A 12,663-nucleotide genomic window follows, 5' to 3' on the forward strand; every position below is an offset into this window, starting at 1 on the left:
CAAGGCTATTTAAACCACACCCGATCAGCCACACGTGCTTCGCGTTGTTCTGCATCTAGCAGCTTGACGCTCACCGTGTCTGCTCCTGCATCTTGACTTCTGCCACACCTGCCAGCATCCTGAATCACCTGCAAAGGAAGGGAACAAGAGAACAGAAGAAGGAAAAGGCCTCACCTGCTAAATCTGCATCCCAGAGACATTTCGCCGACAATCCTGAAAAGGAAGACATTTATTTTTAAAAGCACATCGCATCGATCGCTGCAGCGCCGCATTCTACTCACCTTTACAGGGCGCCTCCATGTTCAGCAGCGACCATCCGGATTCGCAGTCGCGCCCCCGCGCCTAGGGAGAAAAAGACAAGAACAAAGGTGAGAGAAAGAAGGGAAAAGGGAAGCTAAAACTCCATGTCAAGACTTACCTGTTGGGTCATTCCCTTTTCATTTCGGGTCCGCGCCGCATCCAGGCATTTTCGGACCCCGGCCCCTAAGGGGAAAAAGACATCAGCGTTAATGAGTGAATGAAAAGACATTACCAAAACACTCATTAAAGACTTACCTGATTTCCGCAAGGATTTCACCGCTCACCTCGGGTCGGTGCCTGTTCCCCGGCATTCCGTACCCCGGCCCCTATGGGGAAAAAGACACTAGCATTAGAACATTAATGCATGGACACAAGGGGAACCACTTATAGAAAAACTTACCTGGAAGCCAAGCAAGTTTGGTTCTCACCCATCCGAAAATCCAGTGACGTAACTGGATACCAACGCGCCCCTGCATCAGAAGCAGGATGGAGAGCTCGTCCTTCCAGACCCTAAGGTGAGACGCTACGGGGAAGCACAGAAGGGTTTTGAGGAGGGTGAGAGGGGTAAGTGGGAGGCCGATTGCATTACCCCGCAGACAGTTAACCCCCTATTCTCACCTACAGAAGGAAACTTCTGCGAGTCAGACAAGCCAGATCTGGGGCCCGGTCCAGTCCGTCTTCCGAACCCTGCGCATCACCTTAGACGAGGTCACAGCAGCGCGAACCAGGCCAGCGCCCCCGTGGGAGTCAGGTGAGCGTTACAGAACGCGAAGCCTTCCTACAAATTCCCACCCAGGCGCTATGGAAACTTCTGAGACTGATCAGTTGGCCCAATTACTGGGGGAATTACGGGGTGAAGTACATGCCGCTCGTCAAGAGACTAATGCCCTCAAGAGGGAATTAATAATATCAAAGGAAAGAACTGATGACCTGGCCAGACAGCTTTTGCAAGGTCAAGCTGGACAAACTCCTCTACCCTGTTCCGGAGGGAACCCCGCTCCAGTGGTTCCCAGTAACCCTGTGCAGATTAATCTACCTGGAAACATGCCGCTGGCCCCACCTGAACGCTTTGCTGGGGACCCCAAACGATTCCCCGTATTCATGAATCAGTGTCGTTTGCACTTCCTATGCAGACCTGGGGCCTTCCCTAATGATCAGACCAAAGTAGCCTTTGTATTGTCATATCTCAGCGGCTGCGCTGCCGATTGGTCAGTTCCACTGGTTACTCAAGATGACCCGATTCTCCGTGATTTTCAAGGATTTCAAGCAAGCATGGAAAGGTTATTTGCTCGACACTCTCAGGGGGAGGCTCTGGATGACGAACTTCTATCCCTGCGACAGGGCAATCAGGACCTCCTATCCTATATTGCAACCTTTAATAGACTAATTGTGGAAACGGGATGGCCAGAGGATAAAAGAGTCACGTTATTTTATCGAGGTCTACGCGGAGAACTTAAAGATGTCTTGGCCCAAGCTGTAAATCCGCCCCAAGAATGCACAGAATATATAGACTTAGTGGTCCAATTGGATCACAGACTTCAAAACAGAAAAACAGATCGGTCCAGGTTTGAGACCCGGGTGTTGGTCAAGACCCACGCTAACCCCAAGGGAGTTGATGTCTCTGAGCCTATGCAAATTGGAGGGGTTAAAGAACCCTTAACTCAAAAGGAACGTGAAAGGAGGCGGCAGTTAAAATTATGTCTTTATTGTGGGAACTCTGGACACTTTCTACGAGATTGCCCGGCAAAACCGCCCCGAAAAGCGGTAGGAGCCGCTGATAAAAACCATGAAGACTCTGTTTCGGGAAACGACTCAGCCCGACAAGCGTAGGGGTCCGCTTGCCGAGCTTGAAAACTAACTCTCAGACCTCGCATTTCATTGTGCCAATGGTTCTCGTAGATCCAGAAAAGCCTAAGCGGCTGCATGCAATAAAGGCATACATCGATAGTGGGGCTATTGGAAACTATGTGGATCGTGAATTGGTCTCTAGGATTAACCTCCCTCTCCGTCCTAAAACCAGCAAAGATGTCATCACCACAGTCGATGGAACTGAAATTGCCTCTGGACCGGTAACACATTCCACTACTGAGGTGACTCTTATTGGTCCTGACGGCCATCGGGAGGCAGTTGTGTTTGATGTAATCAAGGCTCCACAGTTTCAGGTTATTCTTGGAATTCCTTGGTTAGAGACACATAATCCTCGAATTGAGTGGCGAGCTAAGAGAATAACCTTCCCGGTTTGTGCACAAACCTGCTACCCAGAAAACCTGAAGATTAATCTAGCATCTGTAACCTCTGCCTCCATGCAATTACCTCTGGAATACCAGGACTTTCAGGACGTCTTCCAAAAGGAACAGGCCAACACGTTACCTCCTCACCGATTGTACGATTGCCAAATCGATCTGGTGCCCGGTGCACAACCCCCTTGTAGCAGGATTTATGCCCTTACCGAACCTGCATTTGAGACCATATTTGGATCAATACCTCGCCAATGGTTTTATTCGCCCGTCAAAGTCCCCGGCATCCTCGGCTTTGTTCTTCGTGCCTAAAAAAGAAGGCGACCTTAGAACTTGTATCGATTACCGCGCATTGAACCAGATAACGGTTAAAAACCGTTATCCTCTGCCTCTGATTCCTGAACTCCTTGACCAGGTGAAGGACGCTTGCATATACACCAAGTTAGATCTCCGGGGGGCATATCATCTGGTGCGAGTAAAAGAAGGCGACGAATGGAAAACAGCCATCCGTACAAAATATGGATTATTCGAATACCAGGTAATGCCTTTCGGGTTGTGCAATGCGCCTGCTGCCTTCCAATACTTCATGAATGATGTCCTTCGGGAACTCATCGATGTTTGTGTTGTCGTATATATCGATGACATTCTGGTGTACTCCTCTTCGGAATCTGATCACAGAAAACACGTTAGGGCAGTTCTGGAAAAACTGCGCCAACACAAACTATTTGCTAAACTGGAGAAATGTGTTTTCCATACCACAGAAGTTGAGTTTCTCGGTTTCATCCTGACACCCAAAGGAGTCCGAATGGACTCAAGAAAAGTGGATGCCATCCTCAAATGGCCATCACCTAGCTCTGTAAAAGGGGTTCAAAGCAATCTCGGCTTTGCCAATTTCTATCGCAGGTTTATCCCGGAATTTTCACGCGTGGTACAACCCATTACTGCACTCTTGAGGAAAAATAAACGTTTTGAATGGTCTGAAGAAGCCGAGCAGGCCTTTCAGGATTTAAAAGCTAAGTTTACCTCTGCACCTATATTGAAACACCTGCGTCCAGATCTCCCTTATGTCGTCGAGACTGACGCATCCAGCCTAGCCATGGGAGCAGTTCTGTCGCAAAGAGATCCTGAAACCAACCAACTGCATCCCGTAGCATTTTGGTCCAGAAAATTCTCGGCACCAGAGATTAATTACGCAATCACTGACAAAGAACTGTTAGCCATAAAGTCCGCTTTTAAAGCCTGGCGGCATTACCTGCTTGGCGCTCGACATACCATCACGGTGATCACTGATCACCGGAATTTACAGTATTTGAAAACCGCCAAGGCTCAGTCATCATGGCAGCTCCGATGGGCTTTGTTTTTCGCTGAATTTGATTTTGTGATTACCTATCGACCTGGCTGCAAGAACGGCAAAGCAGACGCCTTATCCCGAATTGGAATGGGAGAATCAGATACAAACTCAGAACCAGTACCAATAATTCCCGAACAGAGAATTCTAGGCATGACTTCGTTACAGACACTTGAAGACATTCAAGCCAGAGTGAAACAACTCCTGGACCCTACAACCTTACAGGATTGGATACAAAAGGGATCCGACTTTACCATAGATAATGGTTTACCTTATTTCCAAGGACGCTTATTCCTGCCACATAAGGAATTTCACGAACTAGTTATTTCCGGTTATCATGATGCATTAATAGAGGGACACCCCGGTATTGCCAAGACAGAGGAAAAGGTGAAACGACAATTTTGGTGGCCCTCTTGGCGAAAAGACGTTAAATCTTTTGTGATGTCCTGTGGTGTTTGCGCCCAAAATAAAAGTCAAAAGAAAAGACCAGCCGGTCTCCTTCAACCTCTAGACATACCGCCAGCACCCTGGCACACCCTATCAATGGATTTTATTACGGACCTGCCTCCTTGTTCGGGGTACAATACTATTCTGGTAATTGTGGATTTGTTTTCCAAAATGGCCCACTTTATTCCTTTAAAAGGTTTACCTTCAGCTTCTGTCCTAGCCAAAGAATTCCTCGAAAATATTGTTCGGCTACATGGATTCCCATCTATACTAATCTCTGACCGGGGAAGCCAATTCATTTCCCACTTCTGGCGCAAATGTTGTCAAATGGCGCAGATCGACGTAAGATTATCGACCAGTCACCACCCTCAGACCGATGGTCAGACCGAGAGGACAAATCAGACCCTCGAGCAATACTTACGGTGTATGTTACAGCAATCTGAAAGCAACTGGAAAGACATTCTTTGGATAGCCGAATACGCATATAATAATTCGGTACACTCTGGAACTGGCCATAGTCCTTTTTATACCTTGTTTGGACATCACCCTCGAACCTCAAACCTCGACTCACCTCAGAACCTCGGAGTGCCCGCAGTAGAACATCTGCATTCTACCATTACCCGAGCCTTCAAAGAGGCAACCACGCATTTACAACAAGCCAAGAGAAAATACAAAGAGAATGCTGACCTACATCGGAGTGAAGCACCTCCGTATCAGATTGGGGATCAAGTGTGGTTAGCTACCAGACATTTACCGCTCAAAGGGCCTCGAACTTTTAACCCAAAATATCTGGGACCTTATTCTATTACAGCAATAATTAACCCAGTGGCTGTTAAACTTGATTTACCAGCTAGTATGCGAATTCACCCTGTTTTTCATGTGTCACTTCTGAAACCAATGGTACCCGGAACCCGACTACTCAAACCTCCAGAACCCATTCTAATAGATGGGGAGCCCGAATTCGAAGTGAAGAACATTTTAGACTCAAAAATGTTTAGGTCAAAACTGTTCTACCTAATTGATTGGAAGGGGTACGGACCTCAGGAGAGGTCGTGGGAACCCAGCGACCATGTGCATGCACCTCGATTAGTCAGGAAATTCCACCGACTCTTCCCAGACAAACCAAAACCCCCGGAGGGAACAACCTTGGGAGGGGCCTTGGGGGGGAGTGCTGTCATGATGCCCGCTCCCGGGGAGCCGGTTCAAGCCCTGCGTCCCCGAAAGCGGACATCCAGTCCCCAAGGAAGGACCCAGCAACCCCATATAGGGGCCCTTTGGACAGTGCCCTGGCGCCTATGGCGCCAGGCTCATAAAAGACATCAGTCCTGGCGCCATAGGCGCCAGGCTCATTATGGAAGTGCTTGGGTGCACTTACCTGATGCAGACCATGCTGCAGGATCCCAGCCTCCTTGAGGCCTGAAAGGAACTACTTTACCCGTGGGACTAATTTACCATCCGGGCGTGGTCGAGGAAGGATACATACCCGATTGGAGGAAGGATACATACCTGGAACTTCTTCCAAGGCTATTTAAACCCCACCCGAACAGCCACACGTGCTTCGCGTTGTTCTGCATCTAGCAGCTGGACGCTCACCGTGTCTGCTCCTGCATCCTGACTTCTGCCACGCCTGCCAGCATCCTGGATCACCTGCAAAGGAAGAGAAGAAGAGAACAGAAGAAGGAAAAGTCCTTACCTGCTAAATCCGCATCCCAGAGACATCTCGCCGACAATCCTGAAAAGGAAGACTTTTATTTAAAAGCTCATTGCGTCGATCGCTGCAGCGCCGCATTCCACTCACCTTTACAGGGCGCCTCCATGTTCAGCAGCGATCATCCGGATTCGCAGTCACGCCCCAGCGCCTAGGGAGAAAAAGACCAGAACAAAAGGTGAGAGAGAGAAGGGAATAAGGAAAGCTAAATCTCCATGTTAAGACTTACCTGTTGATTCATTCCCTCTTCATTTCGGGTCCACGCCGCATCCTGGCATTTCCGGACCCCGGCCCCTAAGGGGAAAAAGAGACATCAGCGTTAATGAGCGAATGAAAAGACATTACCAAAAAACGCTCATTAAAGACTTACCTGATTTCTACAAGGATTTCACCTCTCATCTCGGGTCGGTGCCTGTTCCCCGGCATTCCGTACCCCGGCCCCTATGGGGAAAAAGACACTAGCATTAGTACATTAATGCATGGACACAAGGGGAACCTCTTATAAAAAAAAACTTACCTGGAAGCCAAGCAAGTTTGGTTCTCACCAATCCGAAAATCCAGTGAAGTAACTGGATACCAACGTGCCCCTGCATCAGAAGCAGGATGGAGAGCTCGTCCTTCCAGACCCTAAGGTGAGAAGCTACGAGGAATCACAGAAGGGTTTCGAGGAGGGTGAGAGGGGAAAGTGGGAGGCTGATTGCATTACCCCGCAGTCAGTTAATCCCCTATTTTCGCCTACAGAAGGATACTTCTGCGACCCAGACAAGCCAGATTTGGGGGCCCGGTCCAGTCCGTCTTCCGAACCCTGCGCATCACCTTAGAAGAGGTCACAGCAGCGCGAACCAGGCCAGCGCCTCCGTGGGAGTCAGGTGAGCGTTACAAATTTTGGCCCCAAGACCTCTAATCATTCGCTTTGCTAGATAAAACTGGGGTTTCCGTGCGCCAGCTATCTTGAGTGAAACTTCGGAGAGAACCAGCTACTATATCATTCGATTAGTCTTTTGCCCCTATACCCAGGTCGGATGACCGATTTACACATCAGGACCGCTACGGACCTCCACCAGGCCGAGTCCACCATCTTTCGGGTCCTATCACACACGCTCATGCATCATCTCTGACACAGCGGGGGAGATGGGTCGGTGGAGAGCCCACCGCGACAGGATGCCACTGCAATCGCCGGGCACCGGCCCTCAACATCATTACATCACAGGGTTTCATTCATCCCTCCGACTCGGGCAGGCATTATATTCTTAGTCAGTGTTTCCAGACAGGTCGGGTGGTTAACCGACCCCTGGCGCCCTTTGTGGGCCTCCACGCCCGGCAGCACTGCGTGGTTGGGGTTTATTGAGGGCAGTCCACCACAGTCACATCGGGAGCCCCGTCTCCCGTGGCCACTCTAGCAACCCCCAAGAGGGGCCAGGACAGTTGCCGGATAAGGGCCCGGTGGTGGTCTATCTCCCTCAGCCCCGTGGACACAGCAAAACTGCTGTCAGGGGGCTGTAACACTCTCTGCTGGAGCAGAGAGCCACCTGCCCCCTGGGGCCTTCCCAAATGCACCCTGCTGGGGCTGGATGTGCCCGGGCCGCAGACCCGCAAGGGCCTCCACCGTTCCAGGTGACCAACCTGCCTGCCGTGTTGAATCCTGTGGGTGAACTGCACAGACCCCACCAGTTTACCGCTCAACCGTTTCACACCCTCTTGAACTCTCTTCAACTTTCCCTTACGGTACTTGTTGGTCACCAGTCTCGCGCCCGTATTTAGCCTTAGACAGAGTTTATTTACCACACGCTTTGGGCTGCATTCCCAAGTAACCTGACGCCAAGAAGACCTGATCCCGGTGTGCAAGAGGCCGCTATCGGCCTAACACCATCCGCGTGGGGAGACTCGATCAGAAGGACTTGAGCCCCCTGAGTGATGCCGGGGAGTCGGTCTTCTGTACGCCACATTTCCCACGCCTGCTGCTGAATGGGGATTTGGCGCTGGGCTCTTCCCTTTTCACTGGCTGCTACTGAGGGAATCTTGGTTAGTTCCTTTTCCTCTGCTTAGTAATATGCTTAAATTCAGCAGGTCACCATGTCTGATCTGAGGCCGTGGTCGGGGAGCACAAAGCTCAGGGCAGCTGGCCTCGGGCCCGTATGGGGGGTTGCCCCAGCCCTTTGCGCAGGCGAGTGTATTCTGTCCCAATCTGTGACCGAAGCCCACATGGTCACAAGGTCCGTGCTCCATGGTCATCCTTCGCCGGCAGCCGTGGGACACCAAAGACAGCCACACACAGCACGGCCAGGTGTCCCGGGGTAGGGTGAAGGTGCGCCAGGCTTTTTTAAAGCCTGCTGCCGCCACCACATCCGGGGCTCGTCGGCCACCCGGCCCTCCCGAAACCAGCATGAGGTGGGGAAACTGGGGAAACCAGGACGCGTCCGCAATGAGCTTGCGCGCCAGATCCAAGGATCCAGCGACAGTGCTGATCGGGGTCTGACCTTAGGGGGATGAATGGAATGGGGTCCCTGCGACAACCCCAGCCACGCCCGTGGGAGTGAATGTCGGGGCGATTGATGTACAAGCGACCCTCAGACAGGCGTAGTCCCGGGAAAAACCCAGGGCCACATGGTGCGTTCGAAGTGTTGATCAATGTGTCCTGCAATTCACACTAATTCTCGCAGCTAGCTGCGTTCTTCATCGATGCACGAGTCGAGTGATCCACCGCCAAGAGCCAAAGGCAACCTTTTTTGTCCTAGACGTCGGCCTGACCCTGCCGGTGCAGGAGAGGTTGGGGGAGGCAGCGCTGGCTGTGGCAGGACAGCCCAGCTCCCTGTCTAGCTCGGCCGAAACCATTGTGGTTTCAAAAAAATAAAAAATAATAATCCAGGTGCTCGGCCTGACCGCCAGCTGCAGCAGCACAGCGCTTCCCAGGGGGATGGAGGTAGGCTGCTCCGCCACCTGCCCACAAGGCCCGATCCACTCATCCTTCCCCGACCCCTTCCGCTTCCCTTTTGGGAGGGGGGGCTGGGAGATGGACAACGAGGCAGGCCAGAGACAGCACAGACAGGGGGTCGGGTGGGACCACTAGAGTCTTCAAACCCCAGCCCGGCCGCATAGGACCCAGCTCCAGGTACCTGGGCAAGAGGGAAGGTCACCCACTGTGCCAGCGGGCCTGGCCATTGCTCACACACAGATGTGGGCGGCTGGAACCTTGGCGCCCACCGTCAAGTGAGCAGCTGCACCATGGCTCATGCCTGGCTTGCCCGGGTGCCTGTCTGCCTGGGGAGGCATCCCTCGAGAGCAGTCAGGTTTCCCTCGGCTCCCGGCTGCCCCCAGTCAGGGCTTTCCTGGTGACCGGGGTGTGCCCACCAATGCCCAGCCGCTGGCAGGTCAGAGAGAGGAGTGTGCGCCCCCCGGCAAGCGCAGATGCGGGCTCAGTGAGGAGAGGGGGCTGGTTGACCACGCGCACTGGACCGTTCTGCGCGAGGTGCCCCGGGCTGTGGCTGTGCACGTCTGGGATGCAACTGAGGTCGGGCCCACGGCTCACCCTCCCGCTGCTCCGCTGTTAATGATCCTTTATGCCCCCACCCACAAGCAGAAACCATTCACACTCAAATGCCCCATTTCTCCTTCCAAACACGTTCCAGATTCAAATGCCACCTCCCTCCTGACCTACATGCCACCATCCCTCCATCCGAACCCACACAAAGACACCAACATCTGTCCCTCCATACCTACACCAAGATGCTCCACCCCTCAGAGCCACACCCATATGCTTCATCTCTACCTCCACACTCAGATGGCGCCATTCGCCCTCTCTCTATACCCTCACCCAATTACCCCATCCCTTCGACACACACATGCTCTCACCACTCCAATAAACCAACATGCTTCTCTCCAGACAAACATACCCCATCCCTCCATTCACACCCAGATGCCCCCTTCCTTCCCACCAGAGCGCTCCAGCCCTGACCCACATGCTCCACCATTCCCTGACATGCCCCCATCATATGCCCATTCCATATCAACAATGCCCCCTCCGATCCAGACTCCACGATGCACAATCCCTTCCTCAAGACCCATACCATGATGGCCCATGCTCCCTCCACACAGAAAGATGCCCCTATCTGTCCTCCGACCAATGAGCCCCAATCCTTCCCTCCAGACCCACACCAATGTGCCCCATCCCTCCTTCCAGATGCACATCAATGTGTCCTGTGCCTCCCTTCATACCCAAAGCAATGTCCCCATCCCTCCCTACAGACCCACACCCATGTGCACCATCCCTTCCTCTCAGAACCACACCAAGATGCCCCATCCCTCCCTCTAGACCAATACCATAATGCACCATCCTCCCTCCACATAGCAAGATGCCCCTTGCATCAGATGCCCATGTGCCGATCCTGAATCACATGCAGATAGCCCCAGTCAACCCCCTCTAAAACCACCCATCCTAGTATGCCCCATCCGCCCAGACCCACACCAATGTGCCCCGTCCCCTCCTTCCAGACCCACACCAATATGCGGTCATCCCTCCCCAGACCAATGTCCCCATCCCTCCCATCAAACCCACACCAATGTGCCCCCAACACCTCCCTACAGAGCCACACCAAGATGCCCAGCCCAACTTCCCAACCCACACCTAGATGACCCATGCCACCCCCCAGACGCACTGTGCCCCATCTCTCCCTCCAGAAAAACGCCCATGTGCCCCATCCACCTCCCTCCAGAGCCATACCAATGTGCCCCACCACCTCCCTCCAGAAACACACCAATGTGCCCCCACCACCTCCCTCCAGAGCCACACCAATGGGACCCGACCACCTCCCTCCAGAGCCACACCAAGATGCCCCATCCCACTTCCCAACACACACCTAGATGACCCATGCCACCCTCCAGACCCACTGTGCCCCATCTCTCCCTCCAGAAACACGCATGTGCACCATCCCTCCGCCCAGATCCACGCAAATGTGCCCCCACCATCTCCACCCAGAGCCACACCAAGATGCCCCATCCAACTTCGCAACCCACACCTAGATGACCCATGCCACCCTCCAGACCCGCTGTGCCCCATCTCTCCCTCCAGAAACACACCCATGTGCCCCCACCACCTCCCTCCAGAGCCCACACTAAGATGCCCTGTCCAACCTCCCAACCCACACCTATATGACCCATGCCACCCTCCAGACCCACTGTGCCCCATTTCTCCCTCCAGAAACATGCCCATGTGCCCCATCCACCTCCCCCCAGAGCCACACCAATGTGCCCCACCACCTCCCTCCAGAGCCACACCAAGATGCCCCGTCCAACTTCCTAACCCACACCTAGATGACCCATGCTACCCACCAGACCCGCTGAGCCCCATCTCTCCCTCCAGAAACACACCCATGTGCAACATCCCTCCGCCAAGATCCACACCAATGTGCCCCCACCACCTCCCGCCAGAGCCACACCAACGTGCCCCCACCACCTCCCTCCAGAGCCACACCAAAATGCCCCGTCCCACTTCCCAACCCACACCTAGATGACCCATGCCATCCTCCAGACACACTGTGCCCCATCTCTCACTCCAGAAACACACCCATGTCCTCCATCCCTCCCCAGACCCACGTACCCCAACCCACACCACTGTCCCTATCCCTCACCCAGACCCACACCACTATGTCCTATCCATCCCTCCAGACCCACACCAATGTGCCCCCTTTCTCCAGAGCCACGCAAAAGTGGCTCATCCCACCAGACCTACACCAGCATGCCCCTATCCAACCATTCAGACCCCAGCAAGATGCCCAATCCCTCCCTCTAGTCCAATAACATAATGCCTGATCCTTCTTCCAAATAGCAAGATGCCCCTTCCCCCTTGCAACAGATGCCTGTGTGCCATCCCGAATCACACGCAGATAGCCCCAGCCAACCCCTCTAAAACCACGCATCCTAATAATCACACCCTCATAAAACATTAAATCACTCTATTAACCCCCGTTGTTCAGTTAAACACAAGCATACACTGTCTCCCTGTTCCTTTTCTTAGCCCTCCATACCTTTCATGTTGAATAGCTGAGCATGATTTTTAAAGTAAATGTAATTTCCTGCTCCCCCGTCTAAATCGGGTGTCTTGCAGGAACGTTCACGGTATCCGGAAGAAAATTCCAATTTACAGCCAGCCAAAAGCACACGGGTTGCTGCTGTTCCTGCAGCCTGGCAGCCAGAGCCTTGTCGCTCAGGACGCTCCAGGGCCTCCTAGAAATGTTCCCGGTGTTGAAATGCCAACCCCAAACGCTGCTAGCCAAAGGCTGGCAGGGTCCGGTTGCACTTGCACCGGCGGCAGCCAGAGCGTTCAAAATTCCCGCTCAGCCCCAGCCCGCTTACTGAACGTGCTCCGGAACCGCTTCTCTGCTCCGGAATACACACGAATGACATCAGAGGTCACGTGACAACGAGGGGGCGGGCCGTTGCTATGGTCCTTTTCTCGGATGGGAACTAGTCGCTACCATCCTACTAGGCCAGGTGACCTTGAGATCGCGTAAGTGCAGCAAGTGCAGGGGAGGGAGGAAGAGGAAAAAGTGCAATACATAGGGTAACAGTAAAATAAATAAAGACAATACATAAAAGTGTGGCCAGCTGGTGGCAATTGCAATGGTAAG

General features: G+C 53.0%; 1 protein-coding gene and 1 non-coding gene across 4 annotated transcripts in view; one reads left to right on the forward strand and one right to left on the reverse strand.

The window, feature by feature from the left end:
* The window catches only part of LOC138582827 (manganese-dependent ADP-ribose/CDP-alcohol diphosphatase-like), a 464,319-nt gene that overhangs the window by 48,718 nt on the left and 402,938 nt on the right, over nt 1–12,663 (forward strand). The gene's annotated exons all lie outside the window — the stretch shown is intronic.
* Nucleotides 8,602–8,752, reverse strand: LOC138448123 (5.8S ribosomal RNA). The gene has a single exon (XR_011259983.1). It is a non-coding gene; the product is annotated as a 5.8S ribosomal RNA (ribosomal RNA).

This window comes from Ambystoma mexicanum, chromosome 3q (genome assembly GCF_040938575.1).
Source record: "Ambystoma mexicanum isolate Mex_15411 chromosome 3q, UKY_AmexF1_1, whole genome shotgun sequence".
Lineage (NCBI taxonomy): Eukaryota > Metazoa > Chordata > Amphibia > Caudata > Ambystomatidae > Ambystoma > Ambystoma mexicanum.